Below are 14,451 nucleotides of genomic sequence, written 5' to 3' on the forward strand. Positions count from 1 at the left end.
CCCTCCCCTCCCCAACACCTCTCCTCCTCCGCGTGTGCTTGGCGAAGCCCTGCCGGAGAACTGTCACTCCACCACCACCACGCCGTCGTGCTACTGTTGGAGCCTTCTTCCTCAACCTCTCCCCCTCCTTGCTGGATCAAGGCGTGGGAGACGTCACCGCTCCGTACGTGTGTTGAACGCGGAGGTGCCGTCCATTCGCCGCTTGGATCATCGGTGATTGGGATCACGATGAGTACGACTCCATCAACCCCGTTCTCTTGAATGCTTCCGCTCGCGATCTACAAGGGTATGTAGATGCACTCCTCCCCTCTCGTTGCTAGTAAAATCCATATATTGATCTTGGTGATGCATAGAATTTTTTTTACTTTCTGCTACGACCCCCTACAATATGTGGGTGGACCGGTGCTTGGGTGTTGCCCTTACTTGAACAAGCATCCCACTTATGATTAACCTCTATTGCAAGCATCCGCAACTACAACAAAAGTATTAAGGTAAACCTAACCATAGCATGAAACATATGGATCCAAATCAGCCCCTTACGAAGCAACGCATAAACTAGGGTTTAAGCTTCTGTCACTCTTGCAACCCATCATCTACTTATTACTTACCAATTCCTTCCTCTAGGCCCAAATAATGGTGAAGTGTCATGTAGTCGACGATCACATAACACCACTAGAGGATAGACAACATACATCTCATCAAAATATCGAACGAATACCAAATTCACATGACTACTAATAGCAAGACTTCTCCCATGTCCTCAGGAACAAACGTAACTACTCACAAAGCATATTCATGTTCATAATCAGAGGAGTATTAATGTGCATAAAGGATCTGAACATATGATCTTCCACCAAATAAACAAACTAGCATCAACTACAAGGAGTAATCAACGCTACTAGCAACCTACAGGTACCAATCCCATACTATGAGACAAGAATTGGATACAAGAGATGAACTAGGGTTTGAGAGGAGATGGTGCTGGTGAAGATGTTGATGGAGATTGCCCTCTCCCGATATGAGGACCATTGGTGATGACGATGGCGATGATTTCCCCCTCCCGGAGGGAAGTGTCCCGACAGAACAGCTCTACCGGAACCCTAGATTGGTTCCGCCAAGGTTCCGCCTCGTGGCGGCGGAGTCTCGTCACAAAAGCTTGCTTATGATTTTTCTTCGGACCAAAGACTTCATATAGCAGCAGATGGGCACCGGAGGGCCAACAGGGGGCCCACGAGGCAGGGGGCGCGCCCAGGGGGTAGGGCGTGCCCCCCACCCTCGTGGACAGGTGGAGGCCCCCCTGATGTATTTCTTCCGCTCAGTATTTTTTATTATTTCCGAAAATAACTTTCGTGGAGTTTCAGGACTTTTCGAGTTGTGGAGAATAGGTCTCTAATATTTGCTCCTTTTCCAGCCCAGAATTCCAGCTGCCGGCATTCTCCCTCCTTATGTAAACCTTGTAAAATAAGAGAGAATAGGCATAAGTATTGTGACATAATGTGTAATAACAGCCCATAATGCAATAAATATTGATATAAAAGCATGATGCAAAATGGACGTATCAACTCCCCCAAGCTTAGACCTTGCTTGTGCTTAAGCGGAAGCCGATAACGATAAATATGTCCATATGTTTAGAGGTAGAGGTGTCGATAAAATAAAATACGGACATGAGGGCATCATGATTATTCTCATAACAGCAACATATATGGATAATGCATATGATTTCTTATGCTTAAGTAATAATCTATTCACAATGCAAAGTATGAATCAGAAACTTTATTGAGAACTAACAAACTATAATCTCAGTCATTGAAGCAATTGCAATTTATCATAACATCAGAAAGAGTCTATGTCAGAGCTTTCTAGCAAGTCCACATACTCAACTATCATTTAGTCTTTCATAATTGCTAACACTCATGCAATACTTGTTGTTACGGAGTTTTAATCGGACACAGAGAAAGATAGGGGCTTATGGTTTCGCCTCCCAACCTTTTACCTCAAGGGTAATGTCAACAATAATAACTCATGCTAACTTACATCCAATTAGATATATATATATATATATGAAGATCTTTCCAACATCCTGTGCTTGCCAAAGGATAAAATGTAAAAAGGGAAGGTGAAGATCACCATGACTCTTGCATAAGGTAGAAGATAATAATAAAAGATAGGCCCTTTGCAGAGGGAAGCAGAGGTTGCCATGCGCTTTCAGGGTTGGATGCACAAAATCTTAATGCGAAAGAACGTCACTTTATATTGCCACTTGTGATATAGACCTTTATTATGCAGTCCGTCGCTTTTATTTCTTCCACATCACAAGATCGTATAAAGCTTATTTCCTCCACACCAATCAATCATACATATTTAGAGAGCAATTTTTATTGCTTGCACTGATGACAACTTACTTGAAGGATCTTACTCAATCCATAGGTAGATATTGTGGACTCTCATGGCAAAACTGCTTTAAGGGTATTTGGAAGCACAAGTAGTATCTCTACTTGGTGCAAAGAATTTGGCTAGCATGAGGGGGAGAGGCAAGCTCAACATGTTGGATGATCCATGACAATATACTTTATCTCAGATATAAGAAAACATAACCCATTACGTTGTCTTCCTTGTCCAACATCAACTCTTTAGCATGTCATATTTTAATGAGTGCTCCCAATCATAAAAGATGTCCAAGATAGTATATTTATATGTGAAACCTCTCTTTCTTTATTACTTCTTATTAATTGCAACGATGACCAAAGCTATGTTTGTCAACTCTCAACAATTTTTAATCATCATACTCTTTTTATGTGAAGTCATTACTCTTCATAAGATCAATATGATCTCTTTATTTCTTTTTATTCTTTTCTCATTTCTTTTATTCACTCAAGATCATGGCAAAATAATCAAGCCCTTGACTCAACACTAATCTTTATTATATATAGCTCACAGACTCGATTACATAGAAAGATCATAAAGCAAAACTCAAAACTAGATCATACCAAAACTTTATTCTACTAGATCAAGATGCTACTTAAAGGATCGAACTAAGAAAAACGGTAAAGGTAGGAGTGTGATGGTGATACGATACGATACCGGGGCATCTCCCCCAAGCTTGGCAGTTGCCAAGGGGAGTGCCCATACCCATGTGATTATGCCTCCTTTGCTGGTGAAGGGATTGTTGATGATGTAGGCTTGTCGTCCATCTTCCAAGGCATAGGCTCACCATCATAGAAGGATGATCGAGTCTCCTGGATCCTTAAATCTGCAGCCAAACTCATCCTCTCGAATCTATATTCATACTCACAGTTTTGGTTTTGCAGGTCATAGATTTGGGCTTGAAGGTGCTCGATTTTCTCGTGGACCTTGAAGATGGCCTCCCCAATGTCCTTGGCATCCAGCTTGTGGTTGTTGGTGAACTCCGTGATCATTATGTGATTGGAGTCAAGTCCACGCCCCACCATCTCCTGACACTTGAAAACTTGTTGCTCCATTGCTTCAAGCCTTGTCTCCACGCTTCCGGTACTTCGTGGTCCCTCAACATCACGGATGTGCAGCAACCCATCACGCATCTTAATGGTTTGAGGGTGTTGCAGCACCTCCGCGAGGTAGGGGTTGATGACCTTCTCGAAGAACTTGTCCTTGGGGGTGCTTGGAGACGTCATGATGATCTAGATCTGTCAGAGAAATAGCTCGAAACAAGAACAGAGGATAATTGCGTGATACATGAGTCAAAACCTTCGGGAGATTATATAATGAATTTTTACCGACCAAAATATGTATCATGCAAGAAAACGGAGTCCGGAGAGCACACGAGGTGCCCACGAGGCAGGGGGCGCGCCGAGGGGGTAGGGCGCGCCCTCCACCCTCGTGGAACCCTCGTGTCCTTCCCGGACTGGTTATTATTTTTCTATTTTTCTAAATATTCCAAAACGGAGAAAAATTGCCATTAGAACTGTTTTGGAGTCGGTTTACTTACCGTACCCCGTACCTATTCCTTTTCGGAGTCTGAAACGTTCTGGAAAGTGTCTCTTATGTATTCCTCCGGTGTTACGGTTTCAATAACATTAGTTTCAACATTTATAGGATTACCTGAGATATAATGTTTGATTCTTTGACCGTTCACCACCTTCGAATTTGTGCCTTCGAAGTTGTTGATTTCTATGGCACCAGAATGATAGACCTCCTCAATAATGTAAGGACCTTCCCATTTAGAGAGAAGTTTTCCTGCAAAAAATCTTAAACAAGAGTTGTATAGCAATACATAATCACCTACATTAAACTCACGCTTTTGTATTCTTTTGTCATGCCATCTTTTGACTTTTTCTTTAAACAACTTGGCATTTTCATAGGTTTGGGTTCTCCATTCATCAAGTGAGCTAATATCAAATAACCTCTTCTCACCGGCAAGTTTGAAATCATAATTGAGCTCTTTAATAGCCCAATAAGCCTTATGTTCTAGTTTGAGAGGTAAGTGACATGCTTTTCCATAAACCATTTTATACGGAGACATAACCATAGGATTTTTATATGCAGTTCTATAGGCCCATAATGCATCATCAAGTTTCTTGGACCAATTCTTTCTAGATCTATTAACAGTCTTTTGCAAAATTAATTTGAGCTCTCTATTACTCAATTCTACTTGACCACTAGACTGTGGGTGATAAGGAGATGCAATTCTATGATTAACATCGTACTTAGCAAGCATTTTACGATAGGCACCACGAATAAAATGTGAACCACCATCAGTCATTAAATATCTAGGGACTCCAAACCTCGGAAAAAGTAACTTCTTTAACCATCTTAATAGAAGTGTTATGATCAGCACTACTAGTTGGAATAGCTTCTACCCACTTAGTAACGTAATCAACAGCAACTAAAATATGTGTATATCCATTGGAGGCAGGAAAAGGTCCCATATAATCAAAGCCCCAAACATCAAATGGTTCAATAACAAGTGAATAGTTCATAGGCATTTCTTGACGTCTACTAATATTACCAATTCTTTGACATTCATCACAAGATAGGACAAACTTACGGGCATCCTTGAAGAGAGTAGGCTAATTAAAACCGGATTGCAATACCTTATGTGCAGTTCTATCTCCAGCGTGGTGTCCTCCATAAGCTTCGGAGTGACACTTGCGTAGGATCTGTTCCTGTTCATGCTCAGGTACACAACGTCTAATAACGCCATCTAGTCCTTCTTTATAAAGATGTGGGTCATCCCAGAAGTAATGTCTCAAGTCATAGAAAAACTTTTTCTTTTGCTAGTATGTGAAACTAGGTGGTATAAATTTAGCAACAATATAATTAGCATAATCAGCATACCATGGAGCAGTACGAGAAGCATTTATGACATTCAGTTGTTCATCAGGAAAGCTATCATCAATAGGTAGTGGGTCATCAAGAACATTTTCTAACCTAGACAAGTTGTCTGCAACGGGGTTCTCAGCTCCCTTTCTATCAACAATATGCAAATCCAATTCTTGTAGCAAGAGAACCCATCTAATAAGTCCAGGTTTATCATCTTTCTTTTCTATAAGATATTTAATAGCAGCATGATCCGTGTGAATAGTTACTTTAGAATCAACAATATAAGGTCTGAACTTATCACAAGCAAATACAACTGCTAAGAATTCTTTTTCAGTAGTAGCATAATTTCTCTAGGCATTGTCTAGAGTTTTACTAGCATATTGAATAAAATTTAATTTCCTATCAACTCTTTGCCCTAGAACAGCACCTACAGCATAATCGCTAGTATGACACATAATTTCAAAAGGTAAATTCCAATCAGGTGGCTGAACAATAGGTGCAGAGATCAATGCTTTCTTAAGTATTTCAAATGCTTCTACACAATCATCATCAAAGACAAATGGTATATCTTTTTGTAATAAATTAGTCAGAGGCCGAGAAATTTTTGAGAAGTCCTTAATGAACCTCCTATAAAAACCGGCGTGACCAAGGAAGCTTCTTATAACTTTGATGTCCTTGGGACATGGCATCTTTTCAATAGCATCAACCTTGGCTTTATCAACCTCAATACCTCTTTCAGAAACTTTATGCCCCAAGACAATACCTTCATTATCCATAAAGTGGCACTTTTCCCAATTCAAGACAAGATTAGTTTCTTCACATCTCTGCAAAACTCGATCAATGAAAACCTTAGAAATCTTTTCACAAAAGTCAGAGAATATAGCCATCATGCATCTTTGAAAGGTAGCAGGTGCATTACATAAACCAAAAGGCATACGTCTATAAGCAAAAGTACCAAAAGGGCAAGTAAAAGTGGTCTTTGATTGATCATCGACTGACACAGGTATTTGAGAGAAACCAGAATAACCATCTAGAAAGCAAAAATGTGTATGTTTGGATAATGTTTCTAGCATTTGATCGATAAAAGGTAAGGGGTAATGATCCTTTTTAGTAGCCTTATTTAATTTGCGGAAATCAATTACCATCCTATAACCTGTAATAATTCTTTCCGGGATCAATTGATCTTTATCATTAGGAACGACGGTAATACCTCCCTTCTTAGGGACACAATGGACAGGACTTACCCACTGACTATCAGCAACGGGATAAATTATACCTGCCTCAAGGAGCTTTAGTATTTCCTTTCTTACCACTTCTTTCATCTTAGGATTCAGCCATCGTTGGTGATCATGAACTGGTTTGGCATCTTTCTCCAAATTTATTTTGTGTTGGCATAGAGTGGGACTAATGCCCTTAAGATCATCAAGAGTATATCCAATAGCAGCACGGTGCTTCTTCAGAGTTTTCAATAGTCTCTCTTCTTCATGCTCTGAAAGGTTAGCACTAATAATAACAAGATATATATTTTTCTCATCAAGATAAGCATATTTAAGAGTATCAGGTAATGGTTTAAGCTCAAATACGGGATCACCCTTGGGTGGAGGAGGATCCCCTTGGATTTCAACAGGCAAATTGTGTTTCAGGATGGATTTCTGTTTAAAGAATACTTCATCTATTTCCCTTCATTCATTCATAAACATATCATTTTCATGGTCTAGCAAATATTGTTCTAAAGGATCACTAGGAGGTACGGCAATAGAAGCAAGACCAATTATTTCATCCTTACTAGACAATTCCTCTTCACGGTGTTGTCTACGAAATTTAGAGAAATTAAACTCATGAGACATATCACCTAAACCAATAGTAACGACATCCTTTTCATAGTCTATCCTAGCATTAACAGTGTTCAAGAAGGGTCTGCCAAATATAATGGGACAAAAGCTATCTTGTGGGGAACCAAGAACAAGAAAATCAGCAGGATATTTAGTTTTCCCACACAAGAGTTCAACATCTCTAACAATTCCCATTGGTGATATAGTATCTCTATTGGCAAGTTTAATTGTGACATCAATATCTTCTAACTCAGTAGGTGCAATATCGTGCTTAATTTCTTTGTATAAGTCAATAGGTATTGCACTAGCACTAGCACCCATATCACATAAGCCATGATAACAATGATCTCCTATTTTAACAGAAATAACAGGCATGCCTACCACAGGTCTATGTTTATCTTTAGCACAAGGTTTGGCAATTCTAGCAGTTTCATCACGGAAATGAATAACATCCCATCAATATTATCAGACAAGAGATCTTTAGCAATAGTAATATTAGGTTCAACTTTAATTTGCTCAGGAGGTGTATAAGTTCTAATATTGCTTTTACGAACCACAGTTAAAGCTTTAGCATGATCCTTTATCCTAATAGGGAAAGGTGGTTTCTCAACATAAGAAGTAGGAACAATAGGATCATTATAAGTTATAGTCTTTTCTTCAACTTTAATAGGTGAAGCTACTTTTACTTCTATGGGAGGATGATATTTAAACCACTTCTCCTTAGGGAGATCAATATGAGTAGCAAAAGATTCACAGAAAGAGGCTACTATCTCAGAGTCAAGTCCATATTTAGTGCTAAATTTACGGAAAACATCGGTATCCATAAAAGATTTAACACAATCAAACTTAGGTGTCATACCTGACTCCTTACCTTCGTCGAGATCCCAATCTTCAGAGTTGCGTTTAATTCTTTCCAATAAATCCCATTTGAATTCAATAGTTTTCATCATAAAAGAGCCAGCACAAGAAGTATCGAGCATGGTGCGATTGTTATCAGAAAGCCGAGCATAAAAACTTTGAATAATTATTTCTCTTGGGAGCTCATGATTGGGGCATGAATATAACATTGATTTAAGCCTCCCCCAAGCTTGAGCAATGCTTTCTCCTTTGCGAGGCCAAAAATTATATATATAATTGCGATCACGATGAACAAGATGCATAGGATAAAATTTCTGATGAAATTCCAATTTCAATCGTTTGTAGTTCCATGATCCCGTATCATCACATAGCCTATACCATGTCATTGCATCTCCCTTCAAAGATAAATGGAAGACCTTCTTCTTAATAACATCATCGGGTATACCTGCAAGCTTAAATAATCCACAAACTTCATCCACATAGATTAGGTGCTCATCAGGACTTTGTTCCGTCTCTTGCAAAAGGATTAGCTAGCAGTTTTTCTAACATACCCGAAGGAATTTCAATGTAGACATTTTCATTTTCAGTACGGTCAGTCGGTTGAGGAGCAACTCTTTGCTCTACTGGTCGGGGTGAAGATACCCCGAACAAGCCCCTTAGCTGATTACTTTCCATAGTAACAAGTGACAGTAAATTTCAGCACACTATATAAACTTTTCCTTACCAAATTCCACCTACCAAAGGCGCTTCACTCCCCGGCAACGGCGCCAGAAAAGAGTCTTGATGACCCACAAGTATAGGGGATCTATCGCAGTCCTTTCGATAAGTAAGAGTGTCGAACCCAACGAGGAGCAGAAGGAAATGATAAGCGGTTTTCAGCAAGGTATTTTCTGCAAGCACTGAAATAATAGGTAACAGATAGTTTTGTGATAAGATAATTTGTAACGAGAAACAAGTAACAAAAGTAAATAAAGTGCAGCAAGGTGTCCCAATCCTTTTTGTAGCAAAGGACAAGCCTGGACAAACTCTTATATAGAGAAAAGCGCTCCCGAGGAGACATGGGAATTATCGTCAAGCTAGTTTTCATCACGTTGATATGATTCGCGTTCGGTACTTTGATAATTTGATATGTGGGTGGACCGGTGCTTGGGTGTTGCCCTTACTTTAACAAGCATCCCACTTATGATTAACCTCTATTGCAAGCATCCGCAACTACAACAAAAGTATTAAGGTAAACCTAACCATAGCATGAAACATATGGATCCAAATCAGCCCCTTACGAAGCAACGCATAAACTAGGGTTTAAGCTTCTGTCACTCTAGCAACCCATCATCTACTTATTACTTCCCAATGCCTTCCTCTAGGCCCAAATAACGGTGAAGTGTCATGTAGTCGACGTTCACATAACACCACTAGAGGATAGACAACATACATCTCATCAAAATATCGAATGAATACCAAATTCACATGACTACTAATAGCAAGACTTCTCCCATGTCCTCAGGAACAAACGTAACTACTCACAAAGCATATTCATGTTCATAATCAGAGGAGTATTAATATGCATAAATGATCTGAACAAATGGTCTTCCACCAAATAAACCAACTAGCATCAACTACAAGGAGTAATCAACACTACTAGCAACCTACAGGTACCAATCCCAGACTATGAGACAAGAATTGGATACATGATATGAACTAGGGTTTGAGAGGAGATGGTGCTGGTGAAGATGTTGATGGAGATTGCCCTCTCTCGATGAGAGGAGCGTTGGTGATGACGATGGCGATGATTTCCCCCTCCCGGAGGGAAGTGTCCCCGGCAGAACAGCTCTGCCGGAACCCTAGATTGGTTCCGCCAAGGTTCCGCCTCGTGGCGGCGGAGTCTCGTCACGAAAGCTTGCTTATGATTTTTCTTCAGACGAAAGACTTCATATAGCAGAAGATGGGCACCGGAGGGCCAATAGGGGACCCACGAGGCAGGGGGCGCGCCCAGGGGGTAGGGCGTGCCCCCACCCTCGTGGACAGGTGGAGGCCCCCCTGACGTATTTCTTCTGCTCAGTATTTTTTATTATTTCCAAAAATAACTTTCGTGGAGTTTTAGGACTTTTGGAGTTGTGCAGAATAGGTCTCTAATATTTTCTCCTTTTCCAGCCCAGAATTCCAGCTGCCGGCATTCTCCCTCCTTATGTAAACCTTGTAAAATAAGAGAGAATAGGCATAAGTATTGTGACATAATGTGTAATAACAGCCCATAATGCAATAAATATTGATATAAAATCATGATGCAAAATGGACGTATCAGTCACTTTTCTCATTCACAATCTAGTGTTTGCATATTCTGGTGCCACATAACTGCAATGAGTAAATGCAGGACATTATTAACCACCACTAACATAGTGTAACTGTACTCTAGCTCATTAGTTGCCCAACATACCCAAAGTAGTTACATGACTCTTACCGGCACCAAGAAGCTTGGCTAAACCAAAATCTGATACTTTAGCGTCAAAATCACCATCAATCAAAATAGTGCTAGATTTGATATCATGGTGCACGACTTTCAGTTCAATTGCCTCATGCAAGTAAGCATGCCTGCAATGAATTGAATGAAAGTATTGAATTGAAGTGTTACATAAGATAGACATGGTATTAGGAACTCGTTCAGCTTAAGCCTCACTTCCATCGTGAATGACAATATGTTATAGAGAAATTATTATTTAATGTGGAATTAGTTCCAGGTAGAGATAAGATGCAATTTCGGGACCTTTATGATTGCATTACCAATTGGCAAGATAAAGAATAAATGACACGACATTAGCAGAAAGAAAGGGCATTCCAGGGAGAACTTACGCTTTACCTGTCCCTAGAAGAATCTTTATGTGGGCCTCCCATGTAAGGGAGCCCCGGTGACTCATATCTCCATGAAGCCATTGCCCTAGGTTTCCATTGGTCAAATATTCATAGAAAAATATCCTGAAAGGTCACTTGAAGTAAGGAATGATGCAACAGAATTCCATACAATCATTTGCTTGGTAATACATGTACCAAGGATATGTAACCAACCTTTTCTTTTGTGAATGCGACATGCAATCAATGATAACAAAGGTATAACATGAATATGATAGTGAAAGACGGTACAAGTACCTCTGAGTACCCTCCACGCAGTAACCAAGAAGACGGACTAAGTTCTTGTGGCGAACATGACCAATAGCTTCAACTTCTACTCTGAATTCCTTCTCAGCTTGCCCTCTGCAAGATGAAAAACATCATTTGGTTCAATATAAAGCAGGATATTCTGTTACGAAGGAACATGTATGGGCAGTGTAACATTGTGATAATACAAGTCTTACAGGTTATAAAGAAGCTTTTTGACAGCAACAGGAGTGCCATTGATGATCTCGCTGCGATAAACTACACCATATCCATCCTCACCAATAATGTTATCTTGCAAAAATGATTGGTGGCAAGTTCCAAATCCCTCAAAGTGAACCAATGACCCCAGAAAAGGTAGGAGAACTCTAGCAAGCCAACCAAAGTTGAAGGGGAGGTTATCCCATGAGTTGAAGCTTGCCGAAAAGTTCTCGGCCCTCCTTCTTCAGCTGATTGAAAGCCTACATCCTTGTCCATGTAACGGAATGACCCTGAGTGGCTCTCATCCCCATGTCTCGATTTTCTTACACCCAAATGGACCATGACCTTGTCCGATTCCCGGTCACTAGGCTTGTCCTGGATCGTTAGCAGGACCCCATCATGCGCCCCAAAGTCACTTGCTGGGACTTGCTCCACCCTCACTTCCTTGATTTCCTTGGAAATGGCAAGGATTTGGGTGACTGGGATATTTGCAGATGCTCGTCTGGTCCTGGTACTTGTGAGCTATGTTGGGATTTCCCCAAAGAGGAGAGGATGATGCAGTACAATAGAGATACATATTTCCCTTAGTTATGAAAGGTTATCAATCTAGTAGGAGAACCAAGCAACGACTCGTTAACAACACCTGCACACAAACAACAAATACTTGCAACCCAATGCGAACAAGGGGCTATCAACCCCTTGACGGTTACGAGCAAGATTAAATAGTATATAGTTGCAGGAATTCGAGGATGTCACCACGAAGTCAGCGAGCTCCCTAGGGTCAAGCTGCTGCTCCCTAGGCTCTCTCTAGGCGCTCCCTAGGCGCTCCCCGCCGGTGGCCACTCCGACCCCGGCGGCCACCCCTCCTCCCGCCGGCTGCCACTCCGGCGCCGGCGGCCACCTGGCTGTCTCTGGGCCCTTTGTGGGTAGTTTTTTGGCCCTGCGTGGCCATGGATCCTCCCTCTCTCAACTTTGCTCGAGGTAAAGATTTTCAGTTCTCTATGAGACAAAAGTTTGGTCATCCGGTGGTGTTTTCACTTAGTTTTCGTCAACGTGAATTCACTTTGGTGGTTTCTTTTTGCCGTGCTCGATTTCGGTTGGATTGTCACACAGTCAGTGTCACGTTGCAATCTTGCTTTGGTGGTTATCCACAGGGGTTTCGTGTGCTACATCTCAAGGACAGATCCTTCAAGTTTTCGGTTGCCTCCAAAGCAGTGGGTTTTGAAATTTATAATCAAGGGCGGGTGGTTGAGAAGGATTTTGAGTTAGTGTTCAATCTTTGGGGTTTTGGAGGTCCGAACTGGTTACGTGAAGAACAACTTTTTTATCGCGAGGAAGAAGCTTCTTGGACTTTGGTTAGGTCTGGATCACGCCCACGCTCCGCCGCCGGTAGTTTTTTCGGCGATCAACCACGACAGTCGGTTTTTGCTCGTTTAGCAAAGTTTCCGACCGTCAGCAGTAATGTGGCCTCGGGAAATAATGTGCACTCATTGCCCATTACTCACTCTTCGGGCGAGGATCCCGCTGCGGGTTCGTCGGGCGGGAATCTGGCTCGCTCAAATTCTTCTTTTCAGTGCTACGCATGTGGCAAGTTGGGCCATTTTGCTAAGGAGTGCAATGCCTTTCGCCTACCTGGGCTTTTTCCTTTCCTCAGATTTGACACTTTCCCCAGCCCATCGCCTGAGGCCTGGGACCTAGATGCGGTCCATGACTGGTTCCAATCAGTTGGCCCAGCCCGCGAGCCTTCGCTCGTTTCCTCTTTTAGTGAGCTTTGTTTGGGATCTTTTCCTAATTTCCAGCCTCATCGCCCCCTTGCCTCCTCAACTTCTCCGCTCTGTTCCTCTGTCTCACCTCTGTGCACAAGCTCTGCTTCTAGTGCTTTGCGCCTCCCTTCGCCGGTGATCTCGCGTTCTTCGGCGACGCCGATGGCCAACATCCCGATCGACCCACGCCCCTTTGTGCCACAAGGCTTCAACATTCAACAGGTTCCTGGGCGCAATGGTGTGGCTCGGGTGGTGCTTCCGCAGCGCCCTCTTCGTCATGAGGACTGGGCGATTGCGACCATCCACCCTCTCCCTGCAGATGCTCCGTTCCCCAATGTAAGAGATGTTCTTGAGGATTTTATTGTAGAGCATAGACAGCTGGGACTGCGAGATATCCAGCGGTGTCCGCTCGGTGAAGCATATGTTCGTCTCGCGCGGGTTAGGGATAGGGACAAGTTGGTCCTTGATAGCCCCCACGAGTTTGGAGATGTGTTCATTAGCTTTGCGAGGCATGATGAGGGAAGGAATCACAGGCGGGTTCATCTTAACAGAGTGGTGTGGTTGCTTCTGACGGGAGTCCCTTTTGATTTCCGCACCACTAAAGATCTTGCTTGTGTTGTTAGTAAGTTTGGCCGCATGATTTCCTGGGACAAGGAGGACGACCACATGGGTCGCATTGTGGTCAAGGCAAGAGTGCTGAACTTGGATACCATCCCAAAAAGTTTGCGTTGGTCTGAAGGGGATGAATTTGAGGGAGATGGCTGGTCTTCCTCCATCGAAGTGCTGGCCAGTGAGCTCCTTGGTGGAGGACCTGCAGATGAGGATCCTTTCCCTCCTGCTAATGAGGACCCGCACCCTTTACCCGAGAATGCTGTGCCTGCTGAGGGTTTGCATGTTGTTGCCGCCATAAATAATGAGATGGATGTTCAGGTTGCTGCAAACTGGGATAATTGGGACGATAACCATCAGCATGTTCCTAATGCTGAGTTGGAAGATCTACTGGATGATGTACAGCAGGAGGAAATGGCCTGGGCAGATGGTGAGGAGCTGCTTCCAGCTCCCAGTAATAGCAGTTTCTCTTCAGGCATGTCTTTTTCTGAAGGAGACAATTCTCATATGTTTTTACCTTCAGCTACTGTGGAAGCCATTCATGCTAGGTCTGATATTCCTGCAATTGCCCAACCTGATGCTGTTGTGATGGCTACTGGACTGCAGAACATAATTCAAGCTTACCAGTCAGATGATGAGGAGCCTCCTGTATTGCAGGAGCAAAACCAGGAAATGGATGCTTTGCATGATCAGCCTCCTGCAAACCCACTGCAACATGTTGCCCCTCTTGCAGCACAGGCTGC

General features: G+C 42.3%; 1 pseudogene; it reads right to left on the reverse strand.

Annotated features, from left to right (window-relative positions):
• The window catches only part of LOC109778341 (probable receptor-like protein kinase At5g18500), a 114,850-nt pseudogene extending 102,562 nt beyond the window's left edge, over positions 1–12,288 (reverse strand).
• Between the last annotated feature and the right edge of the window lie 2,163 nt (positions 12,289–14,451).

Source organism: Aegilops tauschii, chromosome 3, assembly GCF_002575655.3.
Source record: "Aegilops tauschii subsp. strangulata cultivar AL8/78 chromosome 3, Aet v6.0, whole genome shotgun sequence".
NCBI classification, from domain to species: domain Eukaryota; kingdom Viridiplantae; phylum Streptophyta; class Magnoliopsida; order Poales; family Poaceae; genus Aegilops; species Aegilops tauschii.